Source organism: Amphiura filiformis, chromosome 12 (assembly GCF_039555335.1).
Source record: "Amphiura filiformis chromosome 12, Afil_fr2py, whole genome shotgun sequence".
NCBI classification, from domain to species: Eukaryota; Metazoa; Echinodermata; class Ophiuroidea; order Amphilepidida; family Amphiuridae; genus Amphiura; species Amphiura filiformis.
In genome coordinates, this window is record NC_092639.1 from 450,401 (window position 1) to 465,598 (window position 15,198).

General features: G+C 44.9%; 2 protein-coding genes across 2 annotated transcripts in view; one reads left to right on the top strand and one right to left on the bottom strand.

Moving 5' to 3' along the window:
- LOC140165612 (ubiquitin-conjugating enzyme E2 T-like) overlaps positions 1–15,198 on the bottom strand; it is a 264,610-nt gene that overhangs the window by 237,023 nt on the left and 12,389 nt on the right. The window lies entirely within an intron of this gene.
- Positions 5,663–15,198, top strand: part of LOC140165611 (uncharacterized) — a 28,088-nt gene continuing 18,552 nt past the window's right edge. The window contains exon 1 of the mRNA XM_072188894.1: positions 5,663–5,840. The gene's annotated coding sequence lies outside the window, so the exon portion shown is untranslated. The remainder of the gene's footprint in view (positions 5,841–15,198) is intronic.

Here is a 15,198-nt window from a genome sequence, read left to right on the forward strand (position 1 = left end):
AACTAGACTTAGCTGTGGTCCAAGACCACGAACACAGCCGTGTTGTTACCCCTTAATGACCTTTGACCCCAAAATATATGAAAACCCCATAGACATTGGCTAATGTCAATGTATGTGTGCACGTGGCATCACTTTGCCATGTTATTTGTGGCAGAAGGGGCATTTTGAAGGTTTTCGTCTCAGACCGGAAGTGACCCCTTAATGACATTTGACCCCAAATAAAAAATACCACATATGAATTGGGTAACCACAATTCATGTGTGAACATACCGTTACTGTCCTATGTTTTTCTTAGCAAATAAAAATTTTTGAAGGTTTTTCGTTTTATACCGGAAGTAACCCTAAATGAACTTTGACCCCAAATATGTGTACACCCCATAGACACTGGGTAATAGCAATGCATGTGTGCAAGTGGCGTCACTGTCCTACATAATCTGTGGAAGAAGATGCATTTTAAAGGTATTTCATTTTATACCGGAAGTGACCCCTTAATGAGATTTGACCCAAAATAAAAAAAATACCACACATACATTGGGTGACTGCAGATCATGTGTCAACATACCGTTACTGTCCCATGTTTTACTTAGCTAATAAAATTTTTTGAAGGTATTTCGTTTTATACCGGAAGTGACCCCTTAATGACCTTTGACCCCAAATCTGTGTACACCCCATATACTCTGGGTGACAACAATGCATGTGTGCAAGTGGTGTCTCTGTCCCACATAATTTGTGGAAGAAGATGCATTTTAAAGGTATTTCTTTTTATACCGGAAGTGACCCCTTAATGAGCTTTGACCCCAAATAAAAAAAATACCACATATACATTGGGTGACTGCAGATCATATGTGAACATACCGTTACTGTGCTATGTTTTACTTAGCTAATAAAAATGTGTGAAGGTTTTTCGTTTTATACCGGAAGTGACCCCTTAATGACCTTTGACCCCAAATCTGTGTACACCACATAGACACTGGGTAATAACAATGCATGTGTGCAAGTGGGGTCACTGTCCAACGTAAGTTGTGGGAGAAGATGCATTTTAGTTGAAATCACGTTTTGACCCTGTGACCCCTGCATGACCTTTGACCCCACAAGTTTCATGTGACATGTAGGGGCACGGTCAATGATCATTGTGACCAAGTTAGGTCAAAATCGATGTAAGCGTTTGAGTGCTAGAGCAAATGTAATGGTTGACAGAAAGAAAGAAGAAAGAAGAAGAAGAACCTGTAAGAAAAAGACACAGCCGTGACTAACGTCACGGCTGTGTAACTAGACTTAGCTGTGGTCTAAGACCACGAACACAGCCGTGTTGTGACCCCTTAATCACCTTTGACCCCAAAATATATGAAAACCCGATAGACATTGGCTAATGTCAATGCACGTGTCCACGTGGCATCACTCTGCTATGCTTTTTGTGGCAGAAGGGGGTATTTTGAAGGTATATCGTTTTATACCGGAAGTGACCCTTACTGACCTTTGACCAGAAATGTGTGTACACCATATAGACACTGTGTTATAACAACAATGCATGCGTGCAAGTGGCGTCACTGTCCTACGTAATTTGTGGAAGAAGAAGCATTTTAAAGGTATTTCGTTTTATTCCGGAAGTGACACCTTAATGACCTTTGACCCCAAATAAAATAATACCACATATAAACTGGGTAACCACAATTTATGTGTGAACATACCGTTACTGTCCTATGTTTTTCTTAGCAAATAAAATTTTTTGAAGGTTTTTCGTATTATACCGGAAGTGACCCCTTAATGACCTTTGACCCCAAATCTGTGTACACCCCATAGACACTGGGTAATAAAAATACATGTGTGCAAGTGGCGTCTCTGTCCCACATAATCTGTTGAAGAAGATGCATTTTAAAGGTATTTCGTTTTATACCGGAAGTGACCCCTTAATGTGATTTGACCCGAAACAAAAAAATACCACATATACATTGGGTGACTGCAGATCATATGTGAACATACCGTTACTGTCCCATGTTTTACTTAGCTAATAAAAATTTTTGAAGGTATTTCGTTTTATACCGGAAGTGACCCCTTAATGACCTTTGACCCCAAATCTTTGTACACCCCATAGACACTGGGTAGTAACAATGCATGTGTGCAAGTGGCGTCTCTGTCCCACTTAATTTGTGGAAGAAGATGCATTTTAAAGGTATTTCTTTTTATACCGGAAGTGACCCCTTAATGAACTTTGACCTCAAATAAAAAAATACCACATATACATTGGGTAACTGCAGATCATATGTGAAGATACCGTTACTGTGCTATGTTTTACTCAGCTAATAAAAATTTTTGAAGGTTTTTCGTTTTATACCGGAAGTGACCCCTTAATGACCTTTGACCCCAAATATGTGTACACCACATAGACACTGGGTAATAGCAATGCACGTGTGCAAGTGGGTTTGCTGTCATACGTAAGTTGTGGGAGAAGATGCATTTTAGTTGAAATCACGTTTTTGACCTCTGTGACCCCTACGTGACCTTTGACCCCGAGAGTTTCATGTGACATGTAGGGGCATGGTCAATGATCATTGTGGCCAAGTTAAGTCAAAATCGATATAAGCATGTGAGTGCTAGAGCAAATGTAATGGTTGACAGAAAGAAGAAAGAAGAAGAAGATCCTGTAAGAAAAAAGACACAGCCGTGACTAACGTCACGGCTGTGTAAAGAACCTGTAAGAAAAAAGACACAGCCGTGACTAACGTCACGGCTGTGTAACTAGACTTAGCTGTGGTCTAAGACCACGAACACAGCCGTGTTGTTACCCCTTAATGACCTTTGACCACATAATATATGAAAACCCCATAGACATTGGCTAATGTCAATGTATGTGTGTACGTGGCATCACTTTGCGATGTTATTTGTGGCAGAAGGGGCATTTTGAAAGTTTTTTGTCTCAAACCGGAAATGACCCCTTAATGACCTATGACCCCAAATAAACAAATACAATATATACATTGGGAAAACACAATTCATGTGTGAACATACCATCACTCTCCTATGTTTTTCTTAGCTAATAAATTTTTTTGAAAATAATTCGATTTATACCGGAAGTGACCCCTTAATGGCCTTTGACCCCAAATCTGTGTACACCACATTGACACTGGTTAATAACAATGCATGTGTGCAAGTGGTGTCACTGTCCTACGTAATTTGTGGGAGAAGATGCATTTTAAAGGTATTTCGTTTTATACCGGAAGTGACCCCTTAATGACCTTTGACCCCAAATAAAAAAATACCACATATACATTGGATAACTGCAACTCATATGTGAACATACCGTTATTGTCCTATGTTTTCCTTACATAATAAAGTTTTTTGAAGGTATTCCGTTTTATACCGGAAGTGACCCCTTAATGACCTTTGACCTCAAATCTGTGTACACCTTATAGACACTGGGCAATTACAATGCATGTGTGTAAGTGACGTCACTGTTCTACGTAATTTGTAGGAGAAGATGCATTTTGAGTCGAAATCACGTTTTTGACCCCTATGACCCCTGCGTGACCTTTGACCCCACAAGTTTCATGTGACATGTAGGGGCACGGTCAATGATCATTGTGACCAAGTTAGGTCAAAATCGATGTAAGCATGTGAGTGCTAGAGCAAATGTAATGGTTGACAGAAAGAAGAAAGAAGAAAGAAAGAAGAAAGAAAGAAAGAAGAACCTGTAGAAAAAAGACACAGCCGTGACTAACGTCACGGCTGTGTAAAGAACTAGACTTAGCTGTGGTCTAAGACCACGAACACAGCCGTGTTGTGACCTCTTAATGACCTTTGACCCCAAAATGTATGAAAACCCCATAGGCATTGGCTAATGTCAATGTATGCGTGCACGTGGCATTATTTTGCCATGTTATTTGTGGCAGAAGGGGCAGTTTGAACGTTTTTCGTCTCAGACCGGAAGTGGCCCCTTAATGACCTTTGACCCCAAATCTGTTTACACCCCATAAACACTGGGTAATAACAATGCATGTGTGTAAGTGGCATCACTGTCCTGAGTAATTTGTGGGAGAAGATGCATTTTAAAGGTATTTCGTTTTATACCGGAAATGACCACTTAATGACCTTTGACCCCAAATAAAAAATATCATATATACATTGGTTAAACACAATTCATGTGTGAACATACCATTACTCTCCTATGTTCTTCCTATCTAATACATTTTTTTGATGATATTTCAATTTATACCGGAAGTGGCCCCTTAATTACCTTTGACCCCAAATCTGTGTACACCACATTGACACTGGGTAATAGCAATGCATGTGTGCAAGTGGTGTCACTGTCCTACGTAATTTGTGGGAGAAGATGCATTTTTAAAGGTATTTCGTTTTATTCCGGAAGTGACCCCTTAATGACCTTTGACCCCAAATAAAAAAATACCACATATACATTGGGTAACTGCAACTCATATGTGAATATACCGTTACTGTCCTATGTTTTCCTTAGCTAATAAAAAAATTTGAAAGTATTTCGTTTTATACCGGAAGTGACCCCTTAATGACCTTTGACCCCAAATCTGTGTACACCATATAGACACTGGTTAATAACAACGCATGTGTGCAAGTGGCGTCACTGTCGTACGTAATCTGTAGGAGAAGATGCATTTTTAGTTGAAATCACGTTTTTGACCCCTATGTCCCCTGCGTGACCTTTGACCCCACAAGTTTCATGTGACATGTAGGGGCACGATCAATGATCATTGTGACCAAGTTAAGTCAAAATCGATATAAGCATGTGAGTGCTAGAGCAAATGTAATGGTTGACAGAAAGAAGAAAGAAGAAGAAGATCCTGTAAGAAAAAAGACACAGCCGTGACTAACGTCACGGCTGTGTAAAGAAGAAAGAAAGAACCTGTAAGAAAAAAGACACAGCCGTGACTAACGTCACGGCTGTGTAAAGAAAGAACCTGTAAGAAAAAAGACACAGCCGTGACTAACGTCACGGCTGTGTAAATATGAGGAATGAGCAATTTTGGGGTCTTTTAGAGCTGAAATTATCAAAATCAAGGGTCTTTCGGAGCTTTATTTTGGTCAAACATAGGGGGTCTTTCGGAGCTGCGAAACCCAAAAGGGGGTCTTTCCGGGGAGCATACCCGTATGGTCATTTGTGTTGAGTGCCCCCCAGGCCTTTAGCTCCCTTTTAATCCAAATTTCGCGGACAGTGTAAATTAAATAGCCTACTACTCCTATTTTACTGATTTCACTGTCAAATTTCACGGACAGTGCAAATTAAATACTAAAAAAAGAACCCCATATTTTGCCAATTTCGCGGTCCTTGCTACTGGTAGGCCTACTGGCTACCCCTTTTCTGCGCAATTTGGTAACTCTCGATCTCATGGTTGTCAACTTTTGTGTTGAGTTGGGGGGGGGGGCCGCTGACTTCCCTCGAAAAAAAATGTAGCAGTCGATGTCATTAGTTCAAATGTTTTCCTCCAAAGTGATGACGAAACGGCACGCCCAGAGTGTTTGATTTCTTTATTTTTTTTGCATTAAAATAAGTCATCAACTATTTCTTCAATATATTTCTTCATATTTATTTGCAGTCTATATGCTCTGATTTCGCAATCCAGAGATAAAGCATTATTAGTATAAAAAAAAAAAAAATGGGGATGATTGATGTTATAGGGAGATTTTCGTAACTTTAATTAGAAACACCGACGTAAATAAACTGATTGCGTCGATACTGGTCGATATTGAAAGAAAGCTTACAACAAGATCAAGGCAAATTGTACAATAAAAGAAGGGAATGGAGTAATCGTTGTGAATCACTAATCTCTGAACCTGTGGGAATAATAATGATGTAACGGGATCTTAAACAGGTAAGCTGATTAAAGTCATAATGTACGATCTTATAATAGCGAGTTCAGTGGATTTTTTTTACCAACCCCCCACAAATTTGGTATCACTGGAAGCTTGAAAGAGCATTGAAAAAGAAAGCCAATGATGCAAAAAGTACCCCAATACGACAAAGTATAGGGAAGTTATGCTCTTTTAAAGGTCAAACATGTCTGTTTTGTGTCTGACGGTTTTTGTCTTACACAATTAGGTCTATCTAGTCCGAATAATCAGACCCCAGAACAAAATATTAATTTCTGACACGATCGTGTACTGGGTCTGAACTTAGTACAACAAGGAACTTATACGATGTCCTCATTCACAAACTGATACTATCTGTCCATCGTATAAGACTGTTACCGCACGGCAACTGGTTGAAGGAATATTACACAGTCAAGAATAGGCTCCATCATTTTTTGTTCTGAACCCTCCCAGTCTCCCAAAACATCAAAAGCGTTGCACTTATACTTACTTAAGACTGTCCTTTTTCATATAACGCAGACAAAGTAGGGCCAACTTGCCTAGAAATGGTCAAATTTTGGCAAGAAATATCTCTGTGTAATCCTATGCAAGTCCCATATCACATCGTTATCGACGATCGAGGTTTTTTTTTCTGAAGTTTGGTTGGTACCCACCAGCGTCATGCATGTGACGTGACACGGCTAAAATAAGCGACCGGGAATCGCGGATCGTTAAAACGTCAACAAATTTCAAAACATAGAAAGCAGTAAACTTATTGGCGAAGCGGTCCGAATTTTGAGCCATAAGTTTACGTGGTGAACTATAGTCTGAACTGTTTCCATATGAAATCTTGATGGCAAATTGGACAATAGAAGCACATGGTTCTACATGACAGCTTTTTAATCCCTATTCAGGTTACGTGAATCACGCTATTGTGGACCATCCTTGTGATACTTGAGTGTTTGGACAAGCGGAATGGTCTTTTGTCTACCTCTCTGTTTGTAAACAAACCAGGAGGTCGAAATCGTCCTCCTCGTCGAATACGAAAGTCAGCGTAATAGTACGGCACTGAGGTCTACATGTACCTAAAATTTGCACTTTTGAAACCAGTTAAATAACACTTTGTGTAGTTGAATTATAATGCTGTTGCAAGACTTTTTATGTAAACTTAACTAAATATTATATGCTCCAATCAACCTCATAGCTTAAAGTATAGGTACTAAGACAATATACCTGATCTCATGTACCAATACCTTGTGTATTGGTACATGATTCAAGCGGTATACTTCAGCAATAGCTTAATAAGTGGTCGCTTTTTTACTCTTTTCAAAACGTCACATGTACACCAAATACAGAGCCCGAAATGGTCTACTTTTAGCTTGCCTTAACTCCGAGACAGTTTAGTCAAAGTTAAAAATGCGATCCCCAACCCTTTGCTTACCTTGGACGAATTTGCAGTATTTTCCGCTAGCTCGTGTTGAAAAATGTCGGTACTTGCCCGGTACAAACATAGAAATGGCCACATTTGCTTCAGTCCTGGTATGAATATTTCTTCCGTAATCATGGTAATCCAATGGTTCCAACGTGGGCATCACGATGATAGTCTCCTACACAACCAGATTGTGTCGGCCTGACGCTCGTCGATCCTAAAAGTGAGGACAGCGTGAGCTCTTACCTGCGTAAAAGTCTGTTCGACAAAGGCAATAAGGATGATTGACAGCGCCGTTCATTGGGCGGAGCCATTATATTACGTCATGACAGCAGACAGGTTGCGCTGTTCTCTGACCTTGACTGTTCGTCACGTAGACATACCGTGACCTGGGTACACGATACAAAGCTGGGGGATGCGACTGCGGCCGCCATTTTGACACGCTGTATCTACTCTTCAGAAAAATTCCTTTTGGTGACGTTTTATATCAAACAATTTTCGATAACGGATTTCTACTAGGATTTCAATTTTTTATTAATGAAGGTGCATGTAGTTTTGAGGAATAACACGGGATGTTTCGAGTTTTATTTCAACTGGTGGTGTAGGAAGGTGAGTGAATTCGTGAATGAGGCGGGATTGAGGTTTCGTTGTTTCAACGATCCGATAGTAGGATCTGAAACGTAGGCTAAAATGTCTAATGACGCCATGTTTACATGAAAACATTAGCTGTTGCGAGGTCAGTGTCGTTGAATTAGTTACCTAAATTCCTTTCAGGATATTCTGATTTCACTTATTTATGATGTGTACGAAAATTCACCATATAAACTCAAAAGTGTGAATGCAAGCTGTTATTGCTGACAATAGAAACATTGTTGCAAGGTCATTAAAAACAGGTATGTATTACAGACGTACTTTGGCCGAAACGAGATACAGGCCAGTTAGGCAGTCTACTAAGACAACTGCACTTGAAGATTTAGAATCTAGATACATTTGTCAGCATTTCACAAATTCCTACCTTTTAATACAGGCTACCCATTTTGTACCATGAACAACAACACTGAGGTGCAAATATCATTTTGCTGACTACACAGGAGTGATTCAAATGGTATATCAACTTACCAGAAGTAGTTAAACAATAATTTGGAGATCTCCGTTTCTGCAATCTTCTAGAAGTTGACATGAATACACTGGTTTCTCATGGTGATACACAACACAACATTATACAGGATGGGTCACACACAGTGCATTATGGGAAGATGTTTGAGGACGATTGATAGTAGTAACACCAAACACACACACCCACACAAAATATTCACATCCCAGAAAACCAGCGACGACTGAGGTTTTTCCAATGCAGTGATGTAATTGTGTGTATAAACTGCAATGCATCCTGGGAAGACATACAACACCTTCAGGGGTTCCCTATTCCAATGCCCAATATTTGATATCACACGATATCTCTTCCCATCATGCCCCATGGTGCTAAGAATTTGTTGATGCGGAAAGTGGATTGATTATATTTCTTTTACACGTAACATATACACGAACGAAGTGTCTTAAAACGTGTTATGGCCGTGTGTTTTGAACTCGCCACCCTTAGCGTTACATCACAAATATTATGAATTTTTACACCAATCATGTTTCAAATTAGACTAGAAGGCTATATATTTGTACTAAGGGTGTGAGCGAGTCGGGAATTGAGTCCCCCCGATAATCCTATTACCCGGCAGGAAATTCCTTTTTTTTTTTTTTTTTTTTTTTTAATTTTTTTTCAAAGTTTTTTTTCGGTTTTGTAGTGTCTCTGGACCTAGACCTAAATGCTAGGATCATGGTTGACCTATAAAAAATTAAAAAAATGAATTTTGCACATTGTTTTGTAATTTTAATATGAAAATTGATACATAGTTTTCATGTCATACTCTATTAATGATATCAAAATGCATTCAAATTCAATGCGTTTTGAAATCATAAAATAGAGTATGACATGAAAACTATCAATTTTCCATGTGGCCCATATTATGTGACACATATGGGGTTCATGTATACATACATAGCCTATAATGCTGATATAATTAGTGTACCAAATCTAAACCATGTAGCTACTTTATTTGCTGAGAAACGACCGGCCCTTTGTTTTAACATTTGGGCCTCTGGGGCCCCTAGCCTAAACCATCTGGGGCCAAAATGGGCAAAAGGCACATTTACAACTTAGGGCCCATACATGTGCCACATATAAGCCCTAGTGTCCTTGTAGTTTTATACATGTAGCTAGCCTTGTCAATCTGTTGCCCCTTATTTTAACATTTGGGGCCCTGGAGCTATCCGTGTACTAACTCTGGGCCCTGAGGCTGCTTCATTTGATGAGAAACAGCATGCTTTGTATTTTTACATTTGGGCCCCTGGGGCCTGTGACCTTTGACCTCTGGGGCCAAGATGTGCAAAGGATAAATCTACGGGGTAGGGCCCATTTGTAAGGTCGCATGTCACAAATAGGTCACCCAAAAATGGAGCAGCCATAACATGAAAACGCTTTCTTCACACTTCAAGTTAGGTTTATTTTAAAAGTATAATACCTATTGTAGAAAGTGTGGTGTCATTTTGTAGATAATTATGTTCTTTTTCAAATACAAAAAACCCCAAGTCAATTGGACAAGTACTTTGAGATTTATACCTCAATATGTAAGATGTGTCAATGGAGCAGCCGGTTCGGGAGAGCCGGGAGAGCCCCATAGGGTTATACACAAAATTGTGAAAATATGGCAAACTTCAACTAGCATGGACCTCAAATTGCACATATATCATCCTGGATTGTAGATCTACCCCATAGTACATCAACTGTAACAAAAGATGTAACCAATTAATTCCCTAATTAAATGCTAATTAAGACAATTTTCCCTATATGTTACTGTACAAAGTGTGCATACTATGCTCCGACATTTCTAAATGGACTATCTCTTGCCCGAGTCACCCTGCTTATTCAAAAGAACACATATTTTTAAGGAAATTTGATGAGGAATTCAATTATGCTATTAGTTTTAGTGCCAGAAATGGAGGAAAAAAGTTTTGATTGAAAAATGTCATAAAAATTGTGAAAGACTCAGTACACCGGTCGATCTTACCGTTTCCGATGTTGATTAAGATACTTCTTGCATCGATCCCGAGATGCGGAAAAACCAATAGTCATTTTGTCCCACATAAATGAATAAATAACAAAAACCCCGATCCCCGGTGGACTCACCCAAAAGGTGACGTCACACCATATGATCGTCCTTATCCTCCTTGGTCTCCGACTGACACAGACGTGCCTATCGATTGTTCATAGCACTGTGTATCAATTTCTCGACCAAAGGCGAGATATACGGTTGTAGTTTCACACCTTAGGTAAAACCAAACCGGTATTGTTCGGCTGAGGATAGTTTTGACGGCATTTTCTGGCGAAAAAGTGACAAAAAACGATCCAAAACTTAGCTACATATCGTGCCTCCGTTTGTATACGGGACACACGAGCAATTCAAAATGGCCGCTCGTTGACGCCATTCCTTTTGTTTCCCACGTAAAACAACCATTGCAGCCTGTAAGTTACAATAGATGTTTGTACATACACATTGTATTTCATGTACGGTAGGTTATTGTTGCTATGTTAGGGTGATTACTCTATCGTTATGTCTTCATTACCGTCCAATAAAGACGAGTTAATCAGATATTCATACGGTGGGGATTGGTAGGGACCCGTCTGACATTTTAGTAATAAAGTTAGCCAGTCCTTACTTTACCACTAACGTTAGCGACCAGCCTCCGTGCTCAGGTTTGCTTACTGGGCTTGAGTCGCGTGTTGGGGGGTAGTGCCCCCTCCCTTTTCTCCTCGCTTCGCCTCGGCCCTGTCGGGCTTGCCCTTCCCTGGTGACGGAGCGGGACCCACACCCGCTCTGTTTCACCCACAGGGAGTGCTCACGATCTTCTAGATGTCTTTCTTTTGCTTAGGACTCTCCGAGTTCCAGCTTGACGATTGGGATAGGCTCCGTCATCGCCATAAGACGAAGAAGAAATCTACCAAGGGCACTGGTAAGGTCGTCACGGTGGATTCTGCTGTGACAGCCCCTATGGGTCATGGCAGGTCTGCTTAAGGGGGCTCCGGTCCCCGGACAAGCAGGCGGTTCCTTCGGGACTGCTAAGCGGCGTCCAAAGGCTCAGCAGCCAGCGAAAGCACTGACTATACGTCGGAGCAAAGTAGCAGGCAGCAGAGCGGTAACCACCAGCGAAAACCCTAGCGGGTTTTGCAGCAGGAGGATACCAGTCGACACGGTAGATTCTGCTGTGACAGCCCCTATGGGTCATGGCAGGTCTTCTTAAGGGGGCGCCGGTCCCCGGACAAGCAGGCGGTTCCTGCGGGGTCTGCTCGCCCGTCCAAAGGCACAGCAGCCAGCGAAAGCACTGACTATACGTCGTAGCAAAGTAGCAGGCAGCAGAGCGGTAACCACCAGCGAAAACCCTAGCGGGTTTTGTAGCAGGAGGATACCAGTCCTCTAGCGAAAATCCTCACGGGTTTTTAGCAGGAGGACACCCGTCTGTTGCAGGCATATCTACGGGCTCAAACAGCCACAGTAGTAGCCAGCGACGGGCAGCATGCAAGGGTACCCCGGGCTTGCCTGGGTTGAACCCTAGCATGCATGGGTTCAGCAGAGACGATACCGCGGCTAACGCTGTGGGTGTAGTCTTAGCAGAACCAACTGGGGTTGTCACGGCAGCGTTCCATGGCGGGACCGCCGAGTGATACCCTGGGCCCTAGAATAGCTGCTGGCTGTCCACAGGGACTGGCTGGCGATTATTCAGGGGTTGGGCTCGCAGTCTCTCACGGGACAGCGACCCAGGTGCATTCGGTGGCAGCTACAAAGACGAGCTACGGCTTGACTTCAGTGGTAGCCGCTATGCACCCGCCCATAGCTGCCGTGAGTGGTCCGCCACACACAGCGACCTTGGGCGAAGCTCTAGAGGGTACAGTAAGTAGCTTGAACAGCCTAGCTGATCAACAACCCACTTATGTCCTCGAGAGCCAGCGGGCGTGGGTGATCCATTAGCGTCAATGGGTCAATTACCCTCTCTTGATTGATCACTGTCAAATCAACAGGGCATAGCTCCATTGATTGACGCTGCCTATTCAGGTGGCGAGGTGATTGATGGGGGGTATGCCCGCTCAGCTCCCCGTGGTACTAGGCAAGCGCCCTCTAGCCAAGGGACAGCCGGTATAGCGGGTACCCATACACACGGCTTGATCCCTTGCGGGGAACGCAGTGAGGCATGGGTACAGTGGTACACAGCCGGAGCCCTCACGGGTACCCATACTCGTAGCGCACCGATACCACGCCAGCACACAGCTTGATCCCCCAAACAGGGAACGCAGTGTGGCGAGGGTACAGCGGTCCACAGTTGGGAACCTCACGGGTACCCACGCTGATACCGCACCGGTACCGCAGCACTCGCTTTAGTCGCCACAGTCTCTGTGGCAACAAGGGGAGGCGGTGCTGGTACTGCAGTACCATGGGGTTACCCTGGTGGCGGATCCTTTCAGGGTCAGCTGCCGGCTGGGTATGCCCCGTGGTACCCGCCGCAGGGTGTTTCTTCCACTGCCTAGCACCGTGGCAAGTGTCGCCAGCGATGGCCACGCAGTACCAACATCAGCTGTTGACCAGGCCAGCCGGCATGGGGCTAACCCAGATCTTGATCAGGGTAGGCCCGTGCTGCTAAGCGCTAGGACGACGGCTGCGAGAGCATGCGGACCCAGTGGTGCCATGGCGGATACCTCAGGGTCTTGCGGGAGTACTCCCTCTTCTGCTGGCAGGTAGTCGGCGAGCCACACAGTGGTTATGCCTTCTTACCCGCTTTCAGATGCCCGTCCTCAGTTACCGTCATCATCGGAGCATAATACGGATACTGTGGGCGAGGGAAAGGAGTCGGAAGCTGAGTACGGTAGTGACATCACTACAATCTCCTTCCCCCGCTGCCCCGCGAGGGGAGCAACACACTGATCTTCCTCCGGACACCCCCTAAGGGGGAGTCCATGGAGGAGGACCAGGGATCCTTTCAGTAGGATGCTCAGCTGCTGCTTCCTCACAGGGGACGCCTGCACTCTCATTCCCGGCAAACCTCACGGGTAGATATCGTAGGGCTGTCGAGCTCAGTAGAGCTATGACGCCGCGTGCTTGCACGCTTCCTCTGCGTGTAACGCGGGAGGACCACGGGACCTACCTGAGGGGATCCGAGAGGGACCCAGATGTCGTCAAGCGTATCACGCTCAGACAACATCTGAGCTCTTCCGCGAGGTGAGCCTATTAGCGGTGCTAACAGCTAGCCTCAACGAGAGCTCCATGGGCCTAGCCCATAGGGTGTCCACTCAGCGCCCGGGGAGGGGCCTGCCACTCCAATCGCTCAACGCGATGGAAAGGCAGGGTCCTTTTTCTCTTTGGATGCTTCTGCGCACGGTGGAGGACCGTGCAAAGAAGCTACCAACGGGAGCACTCTGAAGAGGTCGGAAACTGCCCTTACCATGGGTAGGAGCTCCGACTTCAGCAGGCCGTGCACCACCAACAGTACCCGAGCCCACTACCTCTGCAGCACCCAGTTCTGGGAGGCGCAAGGGTAGCACAGGAACAGCTGGCAAGCCCCGAAGAAGAGCAAGCGCTCTTCCAAGGGAAGCTAGGCAGAGCATTCCTGGGGGGCTCAGCGGTTTTTCCACAGGGGGATCTCCCAGTGGGCGACCGCTTATGGCTTTCACCCAGAGGTGGGAAACCATCTCTTTGAGCGCCTGGGTATGGTCAGTGGTGAGTGGGGGGTTACAGACTGGCAACCCAGTCTCCCCACATTCATCTGCACATTTCAGAGGTCCACAGTAGTGCCGTCAGACGGCCCCCAGCGTCGGGCACTACTGACAGGGATCACACAGCTTCTCACGAAGCGGGCGATTGTCCCGGTCTACCCCCGTTCTACGGGTGATCTTGGAGCCATTGGCTCCAAGGAAGACCGGCGACGGGAGCCCCATCCGGAACCGCAGGCTGTTGAACACGTTCTTCAGGCCCAAGAGGTTCAGAATGGGGACTCTCGCCTCGGTGCTAGCCTGCCCCATCAGGGGCATGGGAACAACATCGCTAGATCTCTCGGACGCCTATCTGCATATGCCAATCGCGCCTCTCAAGATCGGAGGCATCTGCGCTTCTAGGTACAGGATCAAAATTACCAGTTTTGATACCGCCATCCGCCTGTCCATCTCTCCCAGGGTGTTTAACACTCTTGGTCAGAGCGGTGGCAGCGCACCTGCCGCACAGGGCGCTCAACCGCTGTTGCGTCCGGGGCGCAGGGAGATTATACGGACGCACTCCACTGAAGACTACGGGTCTCATGGGGTTGATAGTCCGTGAGGGTGCGGGACCCTGGATTTTTGATCAGCTCAAAAAGTCCAGCGTGGTCCCGACGCATGACACCACTATTTGTAGGGGCCCAGATCACCCTCACGGAGGGGTTCGCGGTGCTCTCACCCGAGCGGGTGACGAACATGGTGCGGTGTGCCTGACTCTTGGCCGAGTCTCGGGCAAAACCCGCTGTGGCATGGATGAAGGTGGTAGGCCTAATGGCCAGTATGGTAGACCTCGTACTGTACTGCCGTTCCTACGTTAGGCTTACCCAACTACACCTTCTAGCCTGCTTGCAGGCCCAGTCGTCACCAATATCCCTCGCGGTTCCGTTGTCGGAGATCGCAGCGAGAGGAACTCTGGTGGTGGACCCATCAGCCCAATTTGACCCAGGGTGTCAGGTTTCCTGCACCCCGGTATGTCACGTAGTGACGCGACCATAGCGTCAAAAGCGGGGCTGGGGGTCCACATCCACGGAGACTCCGTCTCGGGCCTATGGGGGCCATAGAGACAGAGTTTCACATCAACCTCCCTCGCTTACGAGGAGGTGAT